This window comes from Meriones unguiculatus, chromosome 5 (assembly GCF_030254825.1).
Source record: "Meriones unguiculatus strain TT.TT164.6M chromosome 5, Bangor_MerUng_6.1, whole genome shotgun sequence".
Classification (NCBI taxonomy): domain Eukaryota; kingdom Metazoa; phylum Chordata; class Mammalia; order Rodentia; family Muridae; genus Meriones; species Meriones unguiculatus.
The window spans coordinates 94841357-94854214 of record NC_083353.1 but is presented as its reverse complement, the minus strand read 5'-3'; the positions used below and the strand labels follow the sequence as shown (position 1 = coordinate 94854214).

At 38.2% G+C, this 12858-nt stretch overlaps 1 protein-coding gene across 12 annotated transcripts in view; it reads right to left on the bottom strand.

Moving 5' to 3' along the window:
* The window catches only part of Chl1 (cell adhesion molecule L1 like), a 210044-nt gene that overhangs the window by 187480 nt on the left and 9706 nt on the right, over positions 1-12858 (bottom strand). The gene's annotated exons all lie outside the window — the stretch shown is intronic.

The following is a 12858-nucleotide window of genomic DNA, read 5'->3' as shown; positions in this document are numbered from 1 at the left end:
AGATTTACTTTCCCTTACCCAAAAATATATGTCTGTTTTCATCAGTGATGCCCAGTGTTTATGGAAGATAAGTCTACCAGACGGGTTGCCTATGCCATGGACAGATGGCATTAGCAGAGAATTTGGAAAATGAAGTCCTTCTGATAAGGCAGTGTGCTCTTAAAGATATACAGGAGAACAAGCCTTTTTACAATATTTTTTTTAAAAAAATCTTAATTTTCATGTTTCTGTCTGTGTGTATGTGCATGTGTATGCATACATGGGTGCCAGTGTGTGTAAAGGACAGAAGAGGACCTCAGATCCTCTGGAGCTGAGGGTACAGGTAACAAGCATTCTCGGGACTAAACTCTCGTCTTCTACAAGGGCAGCAAGTGCTATTAACTACTGATCCATCTCTCTGGTTTCTCTCTCATGTTTTCACAAAGAAAACTTTGGACAAAGATGAAACTCTGATTTTGCCTATGTTGTTCCAAAAATCAACTCTCTTTACGAAAGATGCATTCATGTTACATCTCCTGATGTAACAAAAATCAACTCTCTTTACGATCATAGCAAAAAAGAATACACAAACTTACACAGATTTTTGCCTTTGCTTAAATTTACAACTGTATCAGATATATTCAAAGGTAGAATTTCACGGTTTTGCTTTGAGTTCTTTGTTTATTTTTCTGCATAATGAGGATGAAAGACAGGGCCTTCCACATGTGGCCAAGGTTCTACAACTAAGCTTCATCCACAGATCCACAGAACTAAGCTTCATCTTCAGGGGAAATGCCTTGCACCTTGACCCAGGTTTTAAAAGAAGCCAATAGGTATACCAGGCTGGCATATAATTGCCAATCCTCCTAATATAGCCATCACAGTGCTACAGGCATGCCATTTTTATGCCTGTCAACAATTTCTTTTTAATAAGTAAACACTCTAAATATCACTGAGAATGTTTTCTCCATATTATTAAAATTGTCCCTTTGAGATATCAGGGCTTTTTGTCTGTTTCTGTTTGTTTGTTTGTTTTTGGAGACAATGTCTTTTGTATAGCCCAAACCAACCAATGTAACCTCATGTAGTTAGACACATTTTCCTGCCTCTTCTTCCCAAATGCCAAGATGACAGGCATGTGCCAGCAGACTCTGAAAACCATCAGATATTAAAGCTATCTCATTAGTTTTATTTCTCTAAATTACAGTACCATTTCCCATAGCCTTTTGCTTGCATTTTCTGTTACTCTTTAGTGAATAAGATTCAGGCCTATGTTCTTAACCATTCCTAAAAGTACCTAGTGTCACTAAGAATGTTCACTTCATCAATTTCCAAAAGATGAATAAACTGACTAATTTGTGGAACCAATAAACAAAACTTTGGTGAAAAACGAGATAAAAATATCCAAAACGAAAGAAAGAAAGAAAGAAAGAAAGAAAGAAAGAAAGCCAATTCTGAAGTCCTGAGACAGCAAATAAATGAATCACTTGACAGAGCACTCTACACCCTTTCAAATGTCAAGCGATAAGCCTATGACAGAGATGCTTCAGTGCACAGAATCATCCTGTAATTAATCACCTAGCGTGTGGCCAAAAAAAAAGTCATTTTTTTGCTCCTAGTAAATATACACTAAGTGCCTGACAATTTTGACGAGATTTTTCACTTTGCTGATGAGACTTTTAGGAGAAAGCACAGCCTAAGTGATAGTACTCAGCACAGGGAAAGCAGAGGCTCTGTGTGTGTGTGTGTGTGTGTGTGTGTGTGTGTGTGTGTGTGTGTGTAAACTATGTGCTCAGATGCTCAGATTCTCAACTTCATGGTCTTTAAATGATACCTTTATTTAATAATTGTCTTACTGGCTCCACATAATTCATTTTTCAAGGCATCATTCCAGAAGACAATGAATAGTTCACTTACATGTAACAATTGATTTCATAAAGGAATAACACAAGTACTTCCTTCCTGTAAGTCTGGAAGAAGTACCATAGTCTTAATAGTATTAATATTAGTATTATTAGTCTTAATATATTAATAGGTATAAATGAAAAAAATACACAGTACTCATAGAAAGAGATATATCACTCACTCAAAATGCTACCAAAAGCAAAGGGTTCTATTATTAATCAATATTATAGGCACTACATTCACTTTATTTCTAAGAAAATAAAATGAAAAAATTCAAAGTTGTACATTTTGTTAAAATGAAATATATAAAAGATTCAACCTTTTTTATCTGTTTCCTTGCTCAATAAGAAAATATTTGTAATCCATTATACAGCATAAAGAAAATTTTTTAAAAAATATCCTAAATAATTTTACTTCAAACTTATAGAAAAATTTATACATACACAAACAGAAGTTAGGAGTCTCTTGACATAACATAGAGCATATAGAAACCACATTGTTTGGTTTTTCACATCGCATCAATAATGAGTCTCAGTAAAACCCACACCATACTCTTCACCATCCTTGTATGAGCTTCCAGCTCTGAAAACTAGACCTTGAAAGTAGCCAGAGTCCCTGCTTAATGATATTTCTAAATGTAAAGAAGAAATTAACCTAAGGGAAACAAAAGACTGATGTTGTGGGGTTTTGTTGTTTGTTTATCTGTGAAGAGGTGATTACAGAATCATCTCAGAACTGAGGTGAACTTCAGTAAGATGTTGGAACCGGCGATCTGGGATGGAATGAATATCCCTGCATTCAGCCTCTTATCAGCTGAGCAAACAAGCATGAGCCTAACATGCATGCTTTAGTAGAAGCCATCTTCCATCTATATTTGGGTTTTCTCTGACCTGACTCCAAAGTAGAAAGTCTCTGGCTTTACATAAGAGGAGTAAAACCTTTCAGAACTTGAAAATTTATGTCTCATTTTGACATATCAGAAAATTTTATCAAAGGATATTAGATTACAAGGTGATAAACACTGTTAAAAACTAGATTTTGGTTAAAAAAAAGGCTGATCACGACTGAATTCTTTCTTTGCTTTTAAAATGTGAATCTCTTCTCCAGTCCTTTTATCTCACACAATTAACTATTCTCTAGTTTGCACAGTCTGTGTAATGTTGTCTGAATATTCATATTTCATTTTGATACTTGGTTCTGTTCACCAGATCTTTAGCTCTTTCATTAAACTCAAGCTTCAGGAAGAGGCTGGACTCAGGAAAAAGGCAACAATACTCATACTGATATGTCCTGGGCATATATTTAGGGGTGACTATAAGTCTCTTGAGATCATCAGGTGGATAGAAATCACCCTGGAATACATGTATCCGCACAGCAGTTATCACATATCAGCAGCATCAGAGATTTTCATTTAATGATTAAGTATGAGAGCAAATTAAGAAAGAGAAGTGTGAAAATTGGCTCCTAGGGGGTTGTCATAGTTGTTCTTTCTGTTGCTGACATACACTGTCTTGATAAAAGCAACTTAGGGAGGGGAATTTATTCTGGCTCACAAGAAACAGTTTATCATGGTGGGGAACTGAGTCAGCAGAAGCCTGAAGCAGGTGGGACATCACACCATGGTTAGGGAGAGAGAGCAAATGAACAAACTCCTCTGCTCAGTTTCCTTTGTTTTCTAGTTATATTCTCCAGGACCCCAAATAGAATGTAGTTTCTCCCAGTGTGGGTATCTTTCCACTCTAACTAATGTAATCAACACATATACACAAACATTCACACATACACACACACACACACACACACACACATTATGGCCAGAGGACCACCTCCTAGATGACTATAGGTTCTGTCAAGCTGACAATTAACTGGAAGCATCACTGGGCTGTTTTGGCTCTTCTTGTGTTGTTATGTGTCTCTGCCTGTAGTATCACAGGTCCCGTGATAATAGCATGTGCTTCGTGCAGGACATCAGTGAGTTCATCACAGGAATGGCAATCCCCGTAAATCCTCCCTCCATCTCGTGAACTACAAAGGGCTCCAGGTCTCAGGCAGGAGTTAATCTGTCATCATCAGCATGCAAATTTTACAAACCTCCTGAGTTTTAAAGAAAGAGAAGAGAAAAGCAGGAGCATTTAGAAGATGGCAGTATATAATGAGAACATGGTGAGTTTCAGCTGCTTTCACCCTACTAATCTTTATAGTTATTTTTCATTGTTGGTCGCTGCACGTTGACTAGTGAAAAAAATCTGCATTTAAATATGTGTGTGTGTGTGTGTGTATACGTACATATATGCACACACACACACATATATTTAATGAGCAGGTTAAAAGTTTTAGTGAACTATAGGGGGTGGCACTAGGATGCAACACAAAGATTTTGGGGGAGCGTGTCTTAGAGAACAAGTCTCCAGCTACTGGTTACTTCAGAAGAAAGGATAGCACAAAGCCATGTGAGAACACAAAGCTGGGGGCTGTTGTGCTAGGGGGTCTCTAAGGATACAGGGATACAGAGGAGAATAATGAAGCCCAGTGCCACTTAATGTGGAAAGCAAGTGTGACAGTTACTTGGCCAACAACGTCAAGGGAGATTTTCAGGAAGTAAGCGAAGTCCGGTCAAAGTGACAAGCGAGAAAGGAGATTTGAACAGTGACATTTAGGTCTTCCTGGAGAGGAGAGGCTACACAATGCAGAAATCCAGTGAGACATGCAGTGTTCTTGTGATTTGAAGACAGATAGAAGAATTTTTCAGAATAGCTGAGGGGGGAAATAAATCTGTGGGTCAAGGAAAAATTAGAAGCGGGTTTTCTGGTTATTTCAAAGGGCAGAAAATGCCACACTGATACAGAAAAAAAAAAGGAAAAAAAGATCTGTGCTATAGCAAAATTACTGCACTTTATCAAAAAAAAAAGGGGGAAAAGAAAGAAAGAAAAAACCACCTCTTGAGAATTAACACCTCTTTTAGAGTATATACACTTAGTAGACAGCAAGCTTCAAATAGCATTAGAATCCTATAGGAGAGATTTCCCAGCTTTGTTGCAATATGTCTACATACTTTCCTTACCAATGCATTTAGCAAATACATTGATCCAAGCGTTTGTTTGTTTATGAACTCTCCAGCGGAATGTTTTATTAACAGTAATCTGAATCTTTGTATCTGAGTTACAGTCACTCAAAACTATCACTTATTCCCTTTGGGGCAAGAGGTGTTTTGTCAGTTGACACTCCAAGGGAGCCCAGATGAACTGTCATGGGAATAAGGCAAAAATCTGATTTCCTGTCACTTCCTGGTCTAGCCACACACGTGCTTGTGTGTTCTACTTGAGTTCTTGCCCACAAAATTATCAAAAGCATAAGTTAAAAGCTTCCATTCCAAATGAATTTAATCGCCAATGCAAAATTCCATTCACAATAGCATAGTATTTTTGCTGCCTGTGTCATTAAGATACGTTATGGGATAAGAAAAATACACTCTGATATTCTACAAATGTTTTTACCGAGGCGATGAGTGCCTGCCATGTATTGTTGTATTTATTCCAGGTGAGTCAGAGCTTCAGCAGAACAAGAATGGCACTCCACACACTTTGTAATAACTGAGAAGAAACAGAGACACATACTAGGAAGGCGGTGGCAACAAGACACAGGGAGACAATAGAGTGTAGGCTGTGAGTACACAGATGAAGCTCTACCAGGCATGACTGCAGTTTATTTTTTATTATCAAACAGCACTGTAGGGGAAAGGAGGATTCCGATGAAGCTGCCCCAGCTCTCTATCCTGGACCCACTTCAGGTTCTGTGATTCCACATTACTGCAGTAGATGTAAGAACTGTAGTTGTGCTCCACACATCAGCCCCCTTTCCATTATAGCTGTGTAAGCTACAGGTCAGTGATGCCTACAGTCAAATCCATCAGCATCATTTTACAGCAAAATGCCTACTTCGCTTTCCACTGTGGCTTATGTGGCTATAGAAGGAAAAGAGAAATTGCTCTCTACTCTCTCCCACATGGAGAGAGGCAACCCTGGGCAATCTAAACAGCAGGTCTCTCTGTTCCGAGCATGTGAAATTCACTGTGAATGGACCTTTGGAATATGTTAAAGTGATTTCCTTATTCTCAAAAATTCAAGGCATTTCCAAGAGAATTGAAAAAGATTGGAGGATGAAGCTAAACAAATGTGCGGGAAAGAATCAGAGCATTTGCCCCAACCCAAGAGTCTTAGTCCAAAGTATTCACGGCTAACACAGGGCTCCTTTCCCTCATCTTACTGTTGGCCCCTCTAGACAAAAACCAGAGGATCTCAGAGCACTCATTGCTGCACAGTAGAAAAGTGTGCTGAGTACACATGAAGCCCTAAGTTAAAACAAAATAACAACAACAAAGTCTCACACACACACACACACCTGAAAATACAATCAGAAATGGAGCATTAAAAGAAATACTGTACTCCTTTACAACAGATGTTTGTGGGTTTTTTTTTTTGTAATTGACCATGTGGTGAATAAATGGTATAGCAAAAGAGATAATGTTTGTCAGTTTATTGTAAATATGACAAAATAGCTAAGATGAAAAGCTATAGGAGATGAGCTCATTTGGTTTACAATTTCAGAGGTTCTACAGCACGGGTGATTGGCCTTTTCACAATAAACCTCTGTAGAGTGAGCACTATGTGGCAATGTAAAATGGTTTTCTTGATGGCCATCAGGCAAAGAATAGAGGAAGGGGGGAGGTCAAATGTCCTTTTTCCTTTGAAACCCGTATTCTGAAAGACCCAAGGACCTCTAACTTGTACCCACTTCTGAAAGGTTTTACCACTTTATTGTAGATCTCTCTACCTTGAGGACATAGTAGCTGGTTCTATAACTTTGTTCATGAACATTTCCATTTTGCTATTTTTCCCTATTTCCTCTACTAGAATCTGCCAATAAGAGGCTTAGATGGCACTTTCATTGACTCTTGATTTTTGTTTTCAAAACTAATATTTTGGAGAATAGTATAGATTGTAAAGTGGAATTTTAGGATCCTAAGGCATAGAAGGAACAACAACCTAGCTAAAAAGTCCAGTAGAGAGCCCCTAAAGCAACAAGAAAAGCAGACAGGGTAACATAGGCTCCACGTGGCCTTCCTTGCCACAGCACCCTACAGAAAGAAGGCATCATGGATTACCCAACCATCCAGGCAACTCCAGGGCACACTACAGGATCTCAGTTTTTGTCCTGTAGTGACCCAACTGAGTTCTCCCTGAATCCCTTACCTAAATTTTCATGATATATCATGGTTTTATTGTTTGGCATTATGGGATAGTTTGCCACATATCTACAGGTAAGAGGAAAACTTTCCTGTCACGTCTTACATAACTGCCTAAATGACCATGCTTGAGAATCATCTTTTAATATCTCCCCTCTTAACTATTGTTATAATGGCAAATTCTCTGTTGTCATTTTAACTGTATCTGGAATTAACAAGAGTCCAAGCAGCTGGGTATCTATTTTTTCATATATAAATTAAATCGGTTCAAATATGAAAACCCACCTTTAAACCAGATCTTTTGAGGTGGGAAGATACACCTTTAGTCAATAACTTTTTTTTCTTTCTTTTTGACGTGGGAAGATCCATCTTTAATCTAGACCATATGTTTTGCCGGTAGCCTATATAAAGAACATAGAGGAAGGAATCCTGCTTTCTCTTGCTCTCACTGGAAAGTCTATTATTTCACTGGCATTAGAGCCTATTTCCTTAAGACTCAAGTGTACACTGAACACCAGCTGAGCTATCCATCCTCTTGCACTGAACAGTGACTGGATTCTTGGATCTTGTGTTGGTAGATGGCAAAGTTGGACTAGCTGGACCAAAGCACAAAAGACATTCTACTAAATCATATGTGTGTGTGTGTGTGTGTGTGTGTGTGTGTGTGTATGTGGTTATATATGTATGTTTATATATGTGTCTATACAATATATATTCTATATGTTTTATGTTTCTAGGGGACCCTGACTATTACAACCATACATAAGCTAGTAGCTATTTTTCTTCTCAATGACAAACTGTTTGTGCACTTCCCAAATGATACCCTAACAATCATATATGCAAAGTGTATATTTGTTAGCAACGATCATGCCATTTTATAAAGTTTCTCCAATTTTGTTGAACTGTTTCAATTCCAGTAACTACAGTCTTTTGCATTTCCAGAAGTAAGGTAGCTTGCTTGTCTAGATTTTTGTCTTCCCTATCCTATCAATCCCCAGTAATGGCCAACTAATCACGTTAAATAAACACTCATTGAGTTTCCCTATCAGTGGTCAACTGGAGACCAAAAAGGAGACATTTTAATAAGCCCCCCCCTTTATTCCTGTGAACACTATAAGAAGGATCACACAATCCCCACTCTAACAAGGAAACCCTATCTCTCCTCAGACTTGCAGCCATTCTGCTGTCTATACTTTCAATATAATACACTACTAAAAAAAAAAAAAAAAAAAAAAAAAGACAATCCATCTCAGTGTCCCCATTGTTCTCCAGACTCAAAAACCTTTTAATGCCTCCTGAATTTTAAATTATCTCAAGTCGTATGGTGAATTCTTTATGTGCAGTTTCAAGGAAAAGATGGAAATAGAGTAAGTCTGACTTCAGAAGTCAGTTGTATGGGGATAGTATCTACACAGCATTGTCTTCTTGTGCAAAATCAATTTTAAAATACGTGCCATGGCTCACCTGCAATGAGCAGTCCAAAACCCCGCCTGTGACCAATAGCACCTGCTTTGGATACTTACTAATGCACTGACTCTAAAATGAACTCCTTGAAAAAGTTTCATGCTCCGTTGGGTACTTAGTCTTCTTTAAGCATCAAGAGTACTGGGAAAGAGCTGTTTCACCTAACTTTCAGATAAATGAGCTGCACTCCAAGAGGTAATGTACCACAATGAACTTCACTCATCCTGAACTATTTTGTAACTTCAGGATCGTTATCTATACGACTTTTGAGTTATCCTATTCTTTAGTTTGAAGCTCTCCTTCTTGATGGAAAGACACTTGGGTGTAACTCCTTTCTTCTGTGAACAAGCCTGTAAGATTGATTCATCACCTACTAAATATGGCAGTACTATCATCTACAAAAATCAAGCAGACAATTGTGTTCATTCAATTTTTTTCTAAAATAAAAGCAAATACTGACTGAGGAAGTTTTTTTTCCATAATAAAATGTTGTGCTGTACAGTATTTTTTCTCGAAAAACTATTTTCATTTAACAATAAGGCCTTTTCCATTCAAATTTTAGGATGGTTGAAAAAAATGCAAAGAACCTGGTGGCCTTGGGCAGGCATCAATACAGTCATGATTTATCTCATATTTTTATTCTTTTTATTACTTATTACAATTTGTTCACTTTGTGTCCCAGCTATATCACCCTCCCTCATCCCTCATCTCCTCCCAGTCTCCCCCTCCCTCCCTCTTCTCCTCCTCTGCCCTTCCCCTAGTCTGCTGATAGGAGAGGTTCTCCTCCCCTGCTATCTGACCCTAGCCTATCAGGTATCATTAGGACTGGCTGCATTGTCATCCTCTGTGGCTTGGCAAGGTTGCCCTCCCCACAGAAGGAGGTGATCAAAGAGCCTGCCACTAAGTCCATGTCAGAGATAGTCCCTGCTCCCCTTACTAGGATATTCACATTGAGACTGAGTTGCCTATGGGCTGCATCTCAGCAGGGGGCCTAGATCTTTTCCATGCATGATCCTTGGTTGGAGCATCAGTCTCTGCAGGCCCCCCCTGGGCCCAGATTTTTTGGCTCTGTTGGTCTCCTTCTAGAGCTCCTGTCCCCTCCAGGTCTTTCTATCTCCCCCTTCTTCCATAACATTTCCTGCACTTTGCCCAAGGTTTGTCTATGACTCTCAGCACCTGCTTCGATACCCTGCTGGGTAAATTTTATGTATTTTAAATCTTATTTGCTATAGTAAAATAACTTTTTTTAAAAAGCGAGTATTCTTTAGGAAATATGTGAGAAGTAGTTAAATTACTCAACATGATTCTGTAATTTAGAACATGTATGGAGATTAAAATAAATGTGGATTGGGATTTAATACCATATGTTAGCTATAGTAACATACTCATTTAAGAAATTAGTCTAAGCTGGGTACGGTGGCACCCTGCAGTCCTAGCACTCAGAGAGGCAGAGACAGGTGGATCTCTGTGAGTTCAAGGGCAGTCTAGTCTACAAAACAAGTCCAGTACAGCTAAAGCAACACTGAAAACGCAGTGTCAAACAAACAAAAAACCCAAAACAATAGAATAAATTAGTCTGTGCAATCCAAGTACTTCAATATTATTTTTTAAATATTTGTGAACTTGGAGTAGACGCATAATTATTTCAGTTTTCAACTGCAATCTTAGTAATGAGTTGTAAATACTGCACACCAATTCTCCTTCATGCATAAACATATCGATAACCACCCATGAGTCCATTTCATTTTGATTATCTGTGCCAAGCAATGAAAAGACAGTAGAATTCAACCTTCAAAGATAATAAACTACAATATACATGCAGATGGGTGAAAAGCCCAGAAGTTAATGATCCATTCCTTTTATAAACCACAAAAACAAAGGTGCAGCCCAACTTGTTTCTCAGGGAGGACAGAGCTTGGCTTTCTCTAGAGACAGGCAAAAGTCCAAGCTCACTACTTAGATGAGCTTAGGAAATGACAGGACACAATTTTCTGTCCTTTCTCTCTGGCTCTTTATTTGGAGGGGCAAAAGGATCAGAATGTATGCTTAATTGAGGCAGTAAATACTAGGTTGTAGCAGATTGTTTTACTGTTAAATACAGTAATGGGTTTTTAATGGCTGCTGTCCAAAATTACAGTGGAGAAAAATGGTTTATTAGTAATAATAATAGCGGACACCTTTATCTTCAAAGCACTTTACAAATATTAGCTCATTAATCCTCCAACTGCCACTGTAGGGGACAGCAAATGCTGTTCCTATCCCCAGTTTACAACTGGTAAAACAGGAAAATAGATAGCTTTCAAAAGGTTTTATGTATAGATGTCAATTTCCAATTTAAACCATTCATATTGATTTTAAAATGTGAATGAAAGGTATTCTCTCTGATGGTAGCCCCTACTCACCATACATTTTTCTTTATTAAAAGGGACAGTGTTTAAGGTCAAATCCTATTTATTTGACCTTGAGTTGCACCTGAACTCCTTAGTCCTTTAATATCATTTCAAGTGCATCTATTGTGTACAAAATCTATTCATTCTAAATCAATTGCAGACAGAAACGTGCATGCATAAAAACTAGTCTGTTGAGATCCTTTGAAATCTATCTCCTCTGAAAATTTCCAGAGGTTATAAAAGCAAAATGGAAACAAAGATCAATTTTAAAACGGTTAGTTTGCTTTCTACTTTTATCTATTCATTTGATCTCTACGGAAAACAGTATATCACTGAAAAATAACAAATAACAGCGAGTATTCAATTAATTATTCATAGAGATATAGGTTGTAGGCTGAAGATGCCTTAAATTATTATTTTTGCTTCCTTGCTTGTCTCCATGTCAATGCTCTGAAATTCTTGTCATTGTACATTCTATGAAGTATTCTTTATACCATCACATTTTAAGCTAGTGTATAAGCTCTGTGATAACAGACACATTTGAATAGAGCAAGTTAAGAAAATCTTTATATTCACAACACAGGGATAAACATGCTTTCTTGAGAAATCAAGACCATAAAGAAGCAGGCAGGTGTTAAAAAAAATGCCAAAACAGCACAACAATGGAAAGAGATGGGATCTCCAATCTACACAAAAGTTTGTTTGTCCTTAAGTTTGTCAGGGAACTTAGTTACATCAGAAATGTAACTAAGATAATTGCTCATCCCAGCTCCGCCCCCAAGTTTCCCTCTCAGTAGCTGGTCCTCACTGTGACTCCAATGCAAGAAAGATTTTAAAACCTCTTTTTAAATAGCACCCTAACTAGGATAGGTAGAAAGAATCCCTCTTTATCTACTTTTCTAATGTTTACCTTGAATACCTGGATACATAGCAAGAAAGTTTGAATAGATAACAGGTAATAATGCTAATCTATAGTGAAAATCAGAGTTGACATTTAAAGACATTGATAGACGCTATACATTTTGGGAATGAACAGTCTGAGAAGAGGAAAGATGCTGATATGGCATATTGGGCTGAATACGGCACAGAGTAGGAGTGCAGAGCTTGGGGAAAGGAACTAGACATGTCTCCCTGAGTGAAGTCATTTTCACTTGCTAGCTCTATGGTATCATTTTGAACAAGGCCTTTCTTTCACTATACTACCTGGCTTTAAATGGGTATCATGACATTGATACTTTCCTCAAATTACTGACACAGATATTGCAAAACAGAGTGTGAACATTTGAAAATGTTAGATGGAATTATCTTTTAATTCTATCTTTTTTATTATTTAATTATTATTATTTTTATTTTTATTAATGACAGTTTATTTACTTTGTATCCCCCCTGTACCTCCCTTCTCCTTTCACAATCCTACCCTCCCTCTTCCCCACCCCGTCCTCTCCCAGTCCCCTGATAAGGGCAATCCTTCTCCCCTTCCCTCTGAACCTAGTTTATCAGGTCTCATCAGGAGTGTCTGTATTGTCTTCTTCTGTGGCCTGCTAAGGCTGCTTCCCCCTCAGGGGGAGGAAATCAAAGAGCAGGCCAATCAGTTCATGTCAAAGACAGTCCCTGTCCTCATTACTATGGAGCCCACTTGGATAATAAACTACCATAAGCTACCTCTGTGCAGGGGTTTCCAGGCCATCTCCATGAGTGGTCCTTGGCTGGAGTATCAGTCTCAGAAAAGACCCCTGTGTCCGGACTTTTTGGATTTGTTGCTTTCTTTGTGGAGCTCCTGTCTTCTCCAGGACTTACTATCTCCCACTTCTTTCATAAGATTCCCTGCACTCTGCCCAAAGTTTTGCTATGAGTCTCAGTGTCTGCCTCGATACCCTA